Source organism: Eupeodes corollae, chromosome 3, assembly GCF_945859685.1.
Source record: "Eupeodes corollae chromosome 3, idEupCoro1.1, whole genome shotgun sequence".
Classification (NCBI taxonomy): domain Eukaryota; kingdom Metazoa; phylum Arthropoda; class Insecta; order Diptera; family Syrphidae; genus Eupeodes; species Eupeodes corollae.
Window position 1 is genome coordinate 49,455,210 of NC_079149.1, and position 12,336 is coordinate 49,467,545.

The following is a 12,336-nucleotide window of genomic DNA, read 5'->3' on the forward strand; positions in this document are numbered from 1 at the left end:
GAATGTCAAGATCTCTTAGTACTCTAACAACTGTAGGAAAGAAGATTTGACCCATAGAAACGTTTACGTAGCATCAAATAGACAGCAAAGTGTGCTGCAAGCAAATTGGTTTTATCAATCGAGCTTACGTAGGGAGCGTTATTGAAAACGAGCGTAGGAACTGACGTAGTGTTGCGCACAGTTTTTACAAGTTAACAGAAATTTTTACTACCTTTGGGACATTGAAGTATTTAATGCCGTAAAGAATAACGTTTTTAATTTAGATAAAGTTTTTGTAATTTTATTTTGTTTTATATAGTGTTTATCATCTTCTATAACAACATTTGATCTGGTTGTCAATAACAAATAAAACATTAAACCAATTGTTGTATTTTACATACATATGTTTAGTTTAAAAACAGAACTGTCAAAAACACATTTTGTTAGTATAAAGTATTTTGTGATGAGAAATTTGGAGACACTAAGAATCCAGAAGCTTTCCGGATTGGCAAATAAGATTTTATTAGATTGTTTATTTATTCTATAAATTATAATTTATTATTTTGATGTCTGTAAAGCATAGCATTATACTCCGTCTGTGTGATTGACAACTTTTCAGTTACATTAATATTTTATATTTTCTTATTCCAAAGTTACAATTACAATTTTATTTATTGAACATTTCTATTCAAAATTCTGCTTCTATATGCAAGTGCTATTATGTAAAGAACAGGAACCTCAATTTCATTAACATGGTGTATCGTGAGTTCTTCTGATAAAAAAATTTCATCCAAAAATAATGCTTCTTATTTCACACAGCACAGGGCGACCGAGAAAATGCAATAAATGTCTCCCTTTCCTTTAAATAACAGAACTCTCAAAGCAAGAGTAATTCTTCCTGATGGGGTATAAAGCTGAGACCAAGGATGGCTAAATCACACAAACACACTCCAGTTTCAGCTTCGTCTGACGTTAACGAGTTTAGCTATAAGATTTCAATGCATGCTATCACAATGAAGCTTTGACCTCATGTTTTGTTTGACAATCTTAGGAAAAGAGTGTACATAATCTTACTTAATGTGCTTCCAAACGGAAGCTCTAGTTCAAATTTGCTGAACATTTGCTTTGTCTGTTAGCTCAACAGCTGTAAAAACAAATCAACAAACAGTATGCAATTGTTTTTGGAAGGATTCCCATTGGTTATTATATTCTGTCTAAGCTAATTCCGCGATAAATCTTATTTTATCGATTTCAAAATTCTTATTTTTTACTCCACGAAAAATCAAAACAAACTTCTGAGAAAAAATGACAAAAATGTCATATTATAAATGTCATTCAAAGCAACATCGAAGCAGGTCCATCGTAACGCAGACGAAGTCGAAGCTGAAGCGTGTTTGTGTTTCAGCCATTACTTCGTAATTTAAATATCGTTGATATTTCTTCCGTCGTCTTGACATCATGAAGATAATTCTTATGTTTAAGACTATGGTTTAGCTTACTGTATATCTTGCTCTATATTGATTCTTCTGCTTTAGCTGCGTGATCCAATCTGACTTATTTGTAGCGGAAATCAGTTGATAAAGTGCATATTTCCAATTTAAGTCTTAATATAAGGTGGTTAAACACCAGTTTCTAACACTAAAATATAGTTGGGTGCATTTGGTGGGAGTCGGAAGACCCTTTTGATAAAGAATCTTAAAAGTTCCTCTACAGTTTCATATTTGTTGGATTGGATTGACAAATAAAAACTACACAAGTTGTTATACAGTTGGTATACACATCTTTCCCCCTATTTTTTAAACTTTTTGTGTATTTATATGACTTTGTAAATTCAACTATACATACAAAAAAAACAGCAGCCCAAGGGGTAATAGTTACAGCCCAGAAATAACATACCAGACGTCTTGCAACCTAACCAAAGTTTTTTTTCACGGTCAATGCCTCTTGCCCAATAAAAAAAATGAAGGTATCTTTTGTCATGACAGTAATCGAATTTGTGTCAATTAAGACTATAGGGAATTTGTTTGAGACTTTTTGATATTGAAGATCTCGACTTGATTCAAATTTTTGAATTTTGCTTTTCTTTCTATCAGTCAAAGTAATAACCTAGAAAGTCAAATAAACTCAAATAAATGATCAATATAAGTTTCCAAAATAAGAGGTTTAATTTTGAATAGCTCGCTATCCGGGTAGCTGTAAATTTTTTAAATCTTCATCATTATATTGAAGTTGTTCAAACCAATCTTGTTATCTTGTAATTTAACACCTTTTGGGTTATTTATTTACAGCCACAATTTCCTAAAATGTGCATTTTTTGTGAAGCTATCAAGGACATAAATCCGCTAGTGTTTCAACTTTCAAGAATTGGCCCTATTTCACTTTAGAATAGTGCAATTCAGCTAATTTTTAGGATTTGGTCTTATAACACTTAAGAAAGTCCCAAATTGTTTTTTTTTTTCACTTTCAGGAGTATGGTTTTCGATAAATGCAAAAGTAAAAATAATTTGGTTTTGTTTCTTCGAAAAATATGGTAAATGAGAAAAACTGCTGAAAATTGGAAGTAATTCACTTTTATTAACTGAAATAAGTAAGGCCAATTTTTAAAAGTTTGTTTTATTTGGCTTTATTTCACATCACTCTACTACACTACTCAAAGAAGTGAGTACAGTCAAATCTCTCTGTACAGATTTGGTTTGGGCTGTTTTCGAAGAACGGAAATAATTATTTTCATATTCTGCCATAACCGGAAACCAATTATGCTACGTTAAATTTCTCAGTACCATCAGTTTTCGGCAATAAGAGAATTCACGGTAAATAGTTCATGTTGTTGATTGTATCATAAGGACCTTGCATTGTAAATATTAGATTGGTCTTTGGGTATGCAAAAAGGTAAAACGTATAAAAGCACTGATAAGAATAGGATATGAGGCAATTGTAAAGTTTTTACGCCTTGTATTGCAAACATAAAGCAGGATAATTCATGACATAAACTGAAATATCAAGTAATATATAATTTGTAGTCTTTAACAAATTATAATAGAAACTCTATTCAACTCTTTTTAAACAATTGACAATTTCCTTTTAACTCTATAGTAACAAAACTGATAGTTCCATTCGAATGTAGCAACAACGCGGTAACAATTTCTTCCACAAAATTATAGGTCTTGCCCCACTATATGTTTGTCACTGAAGTAAAATCTTGTATATTTTGTTTATAAATGACTGATCACTTTAAATATATACCTTTGGAACATCGAAATTTTGTATATTTTTCTTAATTATTGCTTATGTGAGAAGTTTTATTTTTGTTAAAATTAAATTGTTTCCCCAGGAAACATCCAACTACAATTTTAATTAATATAACAAACCAGTTAATATTTAAAAAAAAAAAAAAAAAAAACTATAACAAAAGTTTTAATAATAATTAGTTAGTTTACGTCTTTCTGCAAGATACAAAATATACATATTAAACTACATTCATTCCTAGATACTTATCAATGCTCATACAAGAAAATGCCTTGAGACACAAGATCATAACTGCCTATTATGATGTTGATCATAAAACCTATTCACAATATTTACTATATCCATCAATGTTACTAACTACATTCATTCTCTCCTCAAATAAAATACTTGCAAATTATATTATTTTTCTTATTTTTTTTTTAATTAAAAAAAGGAAATTGTTGGTTCAGGGTTAATCAAGCAATGCAAATAATTTCAGTGAATAGCAAGTACAATACTCGTTTTAGCTAATTAAATATTTATTTATGTGTAAATAATATGGATATTCTATGACTATTTATAAAGTATTGTGCACAAAATACAAAAACAAAAACACAAACCTTTGTTGCAAAAAAATGGAGAATATTCCTTGTTTAAGTTAAGTTCTTTTTGTTTTTGGTATTTGTCTGTTATTACTTCTTTTTTTTTAATTTAAATTTACTTTCTTTTAATTATAAACTCGATTTGATGGCTGACAATTAACTACTTGTTTAAACTTTCAAATTAACACATTTAACGACTCAATTAACAACATACTATTACTTTTTGTTTTATTATTGCACTCTTAAGGGGCATAACGCTCTGTTGCACTAGTTCAAAAATTGTTTGAAAGAAATCACATTCAAGATGCGGCAGAGGCAGTGGCGATGAACTATGAAGACAAAGACGTTGGAGGTAAGGTTAGTTTGTTTTGTCATCCGCCGGGTTAGGTAATCGAAATCGAAACCAAAACAATCACAAATAAATGCAATGCAAGTCTGAAACACTGCCTTCACACTTTATTCCCAAAAACAAGAAACAAAACACCACGTTTTATATTTTTATTAGCATGCACCACAAGACGTTAAAATATAGGCGCTGTCAATCAACTATCAATGCACATTACAAGTCCGCCGATGAGGTTACAATGACGACTACCAAGACGACGACGACGTGCGTCGTTCGGACTGCAGGGGTGACTCCAACTATTTTATTTTAATAATCTCAATATCCAACTAACAACACCAAGTCTTAACTAGATCCACGTTTAGTAGGAAAAAAAGTGACGAGGTTAATATTCAAACAAAAAAAAAATGAAAAAGGCGATTCAGACACGCACAATGAATCGCTTTAGATACGCAGCTTTATTACTCAAGCTTTGAGATTCACTCTGAAATACAACAACCGGTGAATATAACGACAGCAGAGAGACGGACGTCTAACCGCTTCAATAGCTCTAAATACAATAATACCAGTCCAAGTCCAAGCTAAATTAAATTCAAATGAAGAACTTAAATTATTCCAACAATACAAGTAATATGGAGGGATGGAGGGGGATGGAAGGATTGGTGTACGTCTATGTATCGAAACCAACCCTAGCTTATATAGAAGGCAGAGCGATCCGGGCGGGCGCTTGGCTACCTCTGTTAAACACACTGACCTTTGGCACATTTAACTGAAAGGAATTATAATTAATCAATTTATCATTAAAATGTTGACTTACGACGATTTTATTCTTTTTGTTGTTTTTTGTTTCTGGTTTAACTTGGCTATTAAGGTACTTTAAGGGCAATTTATGCATTCAAAAAAATATATTGAAACTAAACAACCAGATTTTAAGATTTCAATCGACTATGAAATTAACAACATGAAGCTTTCATGCATATATTAACCTAAATAAATTTAGAAGCGACCACAAAAGTGCTATTTTTACTAAAGACCTCAAGGTTATTATGTATTCTTACATATATAAAGTTAGTTATTGGTTTAAAGGACTTAACTTACTGTGAAAATGGAATAATTTATGGTTTTTGTTTTAATTACAGTGTCAATTTTTGAATTTGTGGTAATTGGGTACATGGAAAAAAAATACATTTTGTCCCAACTTATGCAAAATAAAATGGATTAGGTATTTAGAGTAGGAAATCCCTCTTAATTTATGCTTTGTTCATACTAATAAACTTTTGTCTATTAGTTCATCATAATTATATGCCTTTCCTTTTTGAAGTTTCATTTCAATATTATTTTTTAAGAAAAATCTCTGTGCGTGAAAAAATCAAAAAATTTCAGTCTCGTCTCGGTATCGGTCTCATCTCGGTATCGGACTCGTTTTTATCTCGTCAGATGATTTATCGCTAGTTTCATTTTGCGTATGTCTATCTTAAAATGCCAAGAAGGCAAGTCGGAAGTTGTAGACGTTTGACAGTTTATGGTTTGGCAGATAAGTATTTTTTGACATACTCATTTCTTTTGTTTCCGATGGTATCTCCAATTTGACAACCATTTGTTATATTCTGTCACAAATGTAAGTTCTATCACTAACAACAATTTAAGTTTCTTTATCATCGAAATCGTAGTTAAGCTAACATTTATGGCCAAAACACAAACACGCTTCAGCTTCGACTTCATCTGCGTTACGATGGACCTGCTTCGAGGTTGCTTTGAATGAAATTTCTAATATGACATTTCTAAAACCACACTTGTCATTAGCAGCTATTATTTTTTTCTTAAAAGCTTGTTTTGATTTTTCGTAAAGTAAAAAAAATGAATTTTGAAATCGAAAAAAAAAATCAAAATCAAAATCACGAATCACTCCAAAAGCAAATGTATTTTGTTTGTTGACTTTGTTTACAGCTAATTGTTCATCAAATTTGAACTAGGGCTTCCGTTTGGAGCCACATTACGTAACATTACGTTCTTTTCCCTAAGATTGTCAAACGTAAGGTGAGGTCAAAGCTTCATTGTGATAGCATGCATTGAATTCCTATGGCTGAACTCTTAAACGTCAGGCTAAGCAAAAGTTGAAACGTGTTTGTGTTTCAGCCATTAATGGTGTTTTATGTTTGTTATTCAATTCTTAACTCCAATCAAGATCTCTTCGATCCTAAAGCTTTTGCACGTCTGTATAAGGGTAATTTGGTTTCATTTTACGAACCGAAGAAGCATTAAAACATCACATTCGACGAGACCGATCAAAACATTTTAGTCGGTCTCGTATAAGTGCGTCTCGTTTCGGTCCCTCTTTTCTTGGGAACTTTGTTCATAGATTCGTCCATTGATTCCACCAGCGTACAAACCACACCAAACAGTGCATTTTTCGGGATGCATGGGCAGTTCTTGAACGGCTTCTGGTTGCTCTTCACTCCAAATGCGGCAATTTTGCTTATTTACGTAGCCATTCAACCAGAAATGAGCCTCATCGCTGAACAAAATTTGTCGATAAAAAAGCGGATTTTCTGCCAACTTTTCTAGGGCCCATTCACTGAAAATTCGACGTTGTGGCAGATCGTTCGGCTTCAGTTCTTGCACGAGCTGTATTTTATACGGTTTTACACCAAGATCTTTGCGTAAAATCTTCCATGTGGTCGAATAACACAAACCCAATTGCTGCGAACGGCGACGAATCACCATTTCACGGTCTTCAGCAACACTCTCAGAAACAGACGCAATATTCTCTTCTGTACGCACTGTACGCATTCGTGTGGTTGGTTTAATGTCCAATAAAAGTAAACTGAGTGCGAAACTTGGTCGCAATCGCATTAATTGTTTGCTCACTTGGTCGATTATGTAGACCATAAATCGGACGTAAAGCGCGAAACACATTTCGAACCGAACACTGATTTTGGTAATAAAATTCAATGATTTGCAAGCGTTGCTCGTTAGTAAGTCTATTCATGATGAAATGTCAAAGCATACTGAGCATCTTTCTCTTTGACACCATGTCTGAAATCCCGCGTGATCTGTCAAATACTAATGCATGAAAATCCTAACCTCAAAAAAACCACCCTTTAATTTTAACAATTCAAATCAAAGTTTTAATAGTGGTAGAGTTTTTACTACGTCAAACGTAAAAACATAACAGCTTTAAAAGTGACACCTGTCAAAATACAGGGTTTTTCGAAATGAGAGCTTTAATTAGAAAATTGTGCATATGAGTCAATGAGTTGTTGAAGACGACCGTTGTAAGCTGGTTTTACACTATGGACCTTCAAATTTGAAGATTTATGTTTATTTTTTAACACATTAATATAAGGATCCTAAAAACAAGTTTTTACATAGTTATTGGCGCTGCTATAAGTCGTATGTCACTTTTCTGGGATTCTTCAGTTTTTATATTATTTATTTTATGACTAGAAATTAAATTCATGGCTAGATCGTACGAACTTAGTCCTGTATCCTAGGAGCCTGTTTAAAAATACTACTTTTAATTTAAGATTTTGTCTTCAAAAATTTAAATACCATTATATGATTTCTCTTTGTTTTTTTTTTTAATTAATTTTGTGTATATGTATTCATTTATAGTTAAAAATATTGTTGGTGTGCAGTTAATTACAATATACTAAAAAATGTTGATACGTTTTCGAGATATCGAATTTAAAAAAAAAATATTATTTTTAAAATCCGGAACAAAAATGTTGACATATTTGTTATTATTATAAAATATTATTTAGACAACATGAGAGCTTGTGTATACAAAACAATTATTGAAAGCGGTTCATGAGTTCCTGAGAAAATTTAAAAACAAAATGGCTGTTCTATGGGGGTTATACCCTTCTGGAGCAAAACCAAAATATATTTTTTTATTAGAATGAACCAAGTTATGAAAAAGAATACATTACTAGTGTTTTGTTGGAAAATCTATCAGTAGTAAAGTAGGGTTTTACGCGATATCAACAATATCTGCAGTATGAATACTATCGATAAAAGTTAAAATAGAATCTTACTACGGATAGGATTTTGACATTTATACGAGTCTCGAATAAATTTTACGTGGTTTCGTTCTCAAATATTGGTACGAATTCGTATCTCGATGGCAGTGTTCGTTGAGTGGTTGTGCATTTGTAGTCATGTGTTTTCCATTGGTACAAAATAAATCACTCTGTTACTGTTGATATTATTTAGTTTTGTTAATGAAAATAGACTAACTGGGCTTATTTTGCAAGAATAGAAAAGATAATTAAGTTTTGCTTTGTTTCCACTAAAGCTTAAGTTTAGATTACATAAATCTTTTTGGCGCAAGAAGATTTAAAAATGATTAAGTTTGACAGCACTTTCTAAAATGCGGTGTTTTGATGTTTCTGAATAGTTCAGCACCATATTCGAATATGCTACCTTCTCCATGGGCACTTTTTTTTAATTTGATAAAAACAAAACTATTTTTTTTTGTACACAAACATGCAAATAAACAGACCATAATGCATTATCTGTAAAACCAACTCCTCCACACAGGTTTTTGTTCTCAAATTTTGATTCGACCGCGATCAACGACCGGAATCGAATCAAGCTCATTTCAACTTGAATCATTTATATAAACTATTAAAGCGAACTTCAAGCTCGCTTTAACACCACATGTTAATGTAGTAGTCTACGAACAAACCCTGTCTTGAAGTTTTATTTTATATCAAAGCTGCAATTGTTATAGAATATCAATTTCCAGATGTTTTCTTACCATTTCCTCTTCAAAATTGTGCATTTTATTAGTTTTAGTTAATTTTTTTTTTGCTGAAGTTAATTTTAACTTTTGATTTTCACAAAACTTTCTTCTTTTTGTGTTTTTTTATTATCATTCTGATAAAAAAAAGCTTAAAATCTTAATTTTCAAGTTTAAATTCAATCGGCCCAACGGTTTGGGCTGAAGGGGCGGTGGTCCTACATTTTACGTTTTTTTTTTTGCCATTGTAACGTCATGTTTAATTAAAACCTTGAGTACAAAATTTTGTTCGAATGCAAAACTTGCCATAAAGTTTCGAAATGTTGCAAGTAAAAATAACAATTCATATATAAATTCATAAAATAAAATAGTTTTTTTTCATCTAAAAACTCTCAAAAACTTAAACGTCGCCAACGGTGATACGTTACTAATATAAACATTATATTCGTGCGACCCAGCGGTGCACTTTATTATACTTAATTATTAAATCAGCAACATTCGCTTTAAGTACATGCCTCTCCCATATAACTAAGTAAGTACCTATTAGGTTTAAGATTATAAAGAAACGCTTGAATGAAAAGATGAACGTGTAATTTCTCATTAACACCATTTTATCACATTATGGAAAAAATGTAATCGTCAAGTAAGATAATGATTTTTTAAATAGTAATTTATAATGTTTCCCAATTGAGAATAAGTTTGAATTACTTACCTCTATTTTGGGTTTTGAAACGTTATTTTAAAGTAAGATTGAAAATTTCTTAAATCTTATTTTTTTAAATGATTTCTAAAAATAGTATAATTGTTTATTTGTCATATTCAATTTTTCAATTTATATTCAATGCATTTTTGAAAAATTAAAATTCGACTAGGTTAAAATGAATTGTTTTGCGGAATGTGAATAGGTTTAGAAAAAAAAACTACTTCAAAAGCTAAAACTTAAATGAGTCACCTAAAAGTACTGTCTCCAAGAAACTTTACACTTTCGTTGAATCGCAATTATCAGTTGAATAGACTGTGTCGTTATATATATTATATTGCTTGTATTCTCATTAAATATTTATCTAGGATGATTTGCATAGGTGCCCGTTTTACCTGCTCCGTAATAATTTTAATTATAAATAAATTAAATAAAAATGTGTTTTAAGGGCATTATAAACAAACATTTCACAAAGTCTAACAATCGTGTAAACTTACAACTGTGTGAAGACCGACAAAGGTATTTGGTTATTTTAAGCTTATATTGACAGCTATATTTATACACCACGCACACTTATTTGAATTAAACCTTAATTTGGTATAAGAATATCATACATTAGTATGCAATACCTCGAGCATTTTCAGGGTTATTCGATTTTATTTTAATGATAAAATAAAATGTTTTTAAAATTACCAAAAAAGTAGATGTTAAGAAAAAGAGAGGCAAAGTTTATAAGAACAGGGCTGGATTGCAAAACAAAAACTATTTTTTGAAAGCTCTTAAAATAAACAAACAAATTTACAAACCACTTGTTGTGGAGTGATCACTGATCACATATTTGACATCGCCAAAAATGCTGCTAAGTGTTTAGGTTTTTTCCGACGATGCAAGAAGTTTTTTACCCCTTATATAGGCTATAATTTATAAAGCCTTTATTCGTCCAAATCTTAAGTACAATTCCCATATTTGGGAGCTCCTATAACCCACTTGAGTCTCTTGGACAGAATTTAAAAGAGAGCTCTAAAAATGATGTTAGACCATTGTCTAACTGAAACTTTTCAGCACTGTCGTAAGGTTTCATGCCTCTCATTATTTTATCAATACTTGCATAAGCAATGCTCTAATGAAATAGCCAGTTGCATTCCTCCCCTTAAAGAATTCAACCGTAATACTCGTTCTTTAAGGCTACTCTTGACCCCAATTTTGGTCGTACAGAGATTCTTTTTTTAGTCGCACTACACGAATGTGGAATGCTTTACCAAACTCAATATTTCCCACTTATTACAATGTGCAGGCATTCAAAACCAATGTGCATCGGTATCTTCTTTCAAATGCTATACTTTCTTCCTAATAACTTGCACTGTGTATAATCATTAAGGGTATTCATAACCCCTTGAGTGCGCGCACTATATAAAAAAAAAACAAAAACTGATTAATAAATCAAATGCACGACTGACTCTCATGTTTCAAAATAGTCTGTTTTAAAATATTTCTTGTTTTTTAAGACTTAATAATGTACCTGCAAAAAAATCTTTATTTTTCAAAATTTGTATTTGAAAATCGTTCTAGAGCGATTTTTTTAAATGCATTTTGTATACCAAAAACACCATTTTTTATAAGTTTAAAAATATTTTTAGTGTGCAGTTATTTAGACCTTTTTAATATATGTTTTGAATTCCAATTTTGTAACAAACATAATAAAAAATTTTCGAGATATCGAGTTTCGAAAAAAATGTTTAATAATTTTTTAAAAATCAAACATAAAAACAATGACATTTTTAATCATCGAATATAATTAAAACAGTATATAATTGTCTGTGCAGAAAAGCAATTATTAAAATCGGTTGATCAGTTATTGAGAAAACTTATAAACATAATAAGGATTCTATGGGAGTACCCTTCTGGAGCAAGACCCAATTATTTTTCTATTCTTTTTAATACCGAGTTAATACAAAAATTGAGAGAAAATTAGAAAATATCTATGGGTTCGATTTTTGATTTTTGGCCAGTAAATTTGACTACTGTTATTTTTCGCCTTAAAAAAGATAAAAAACACGCCTAACGCAAATCAACTTAAAACTTTAATTTCCAAATTTGAAGTTTTACCTGTGAAGACAGAGGTATAGACTTACGGAATTGGGGCCCCCTTTTTTCGACGGCTAGAGATATCGATTTAAAATATTCGACGTTACGCAAAAAAGATATATGTAAGCCAGAAACTGGTCACATAGACTCAATAAGCTTAAGACTTTAATATAAAAACAAAAATAAACATTTCCACCGTATTGTTTAAAGACTAAGTTAATGCGATTTTTAGCAGTTGATCCTAATTATCTAATAATTGTAAACACAAGTTTCTTATCTCCAGCCCCGATTGTAAATTGGTAAAAATGTAGAAAAACTTATTTTTATTAAATAACTTGAAGGAAAATGTTCTAAATACAATTATGTTCTATGACTTTAAAACAACCACAAAACAATCTACATCATTATGATACACCTTTCCTGAAAGTCAAAAGCTCATTTCTGTAATAACTTTATAAAAAAAAAGTTGCTTTTGACAAAAAAATAATAATATTAGTTTAAGACAACAAAAAAATTATTAAAAGAAAAAAATATTATTTTTGTTTGAAAAATTTTTCGATGTTGAGTACTACTTATTTTAGTTCAATGTTCTTGTCGATTATGGATTAAACTCAAAAAATTCAAATCTAAAAATATATATTAGTTTTTGAGATAATTG

The 12,336-nt window shown here is 30.7% G+C and overlaps 1 protein-coding gene across 1 annotated transcript in view; it reads right to left on the reverse strand.

Moving 5' to 3' along the window:
• Positions 1-4,687, reverse strand: part of LOC129952818 (aldehyde dehydrogenase family 3 member B1) — a 48,489-nt gene extending 43,802 nt beyond the window's left edge. The window contains exon 1 of the mRNA XM_056065667.1: positions 3,825-4,687. The gene's annotated coding sequence lies outside the window, so the exon portion shown is untranslated. The remainder of the gene's footprint in view (positions 1-3,824) is intronic.
• Between the last annotated feature and the right edge of the window lie 7,649 nt (positions 4,688-12,336).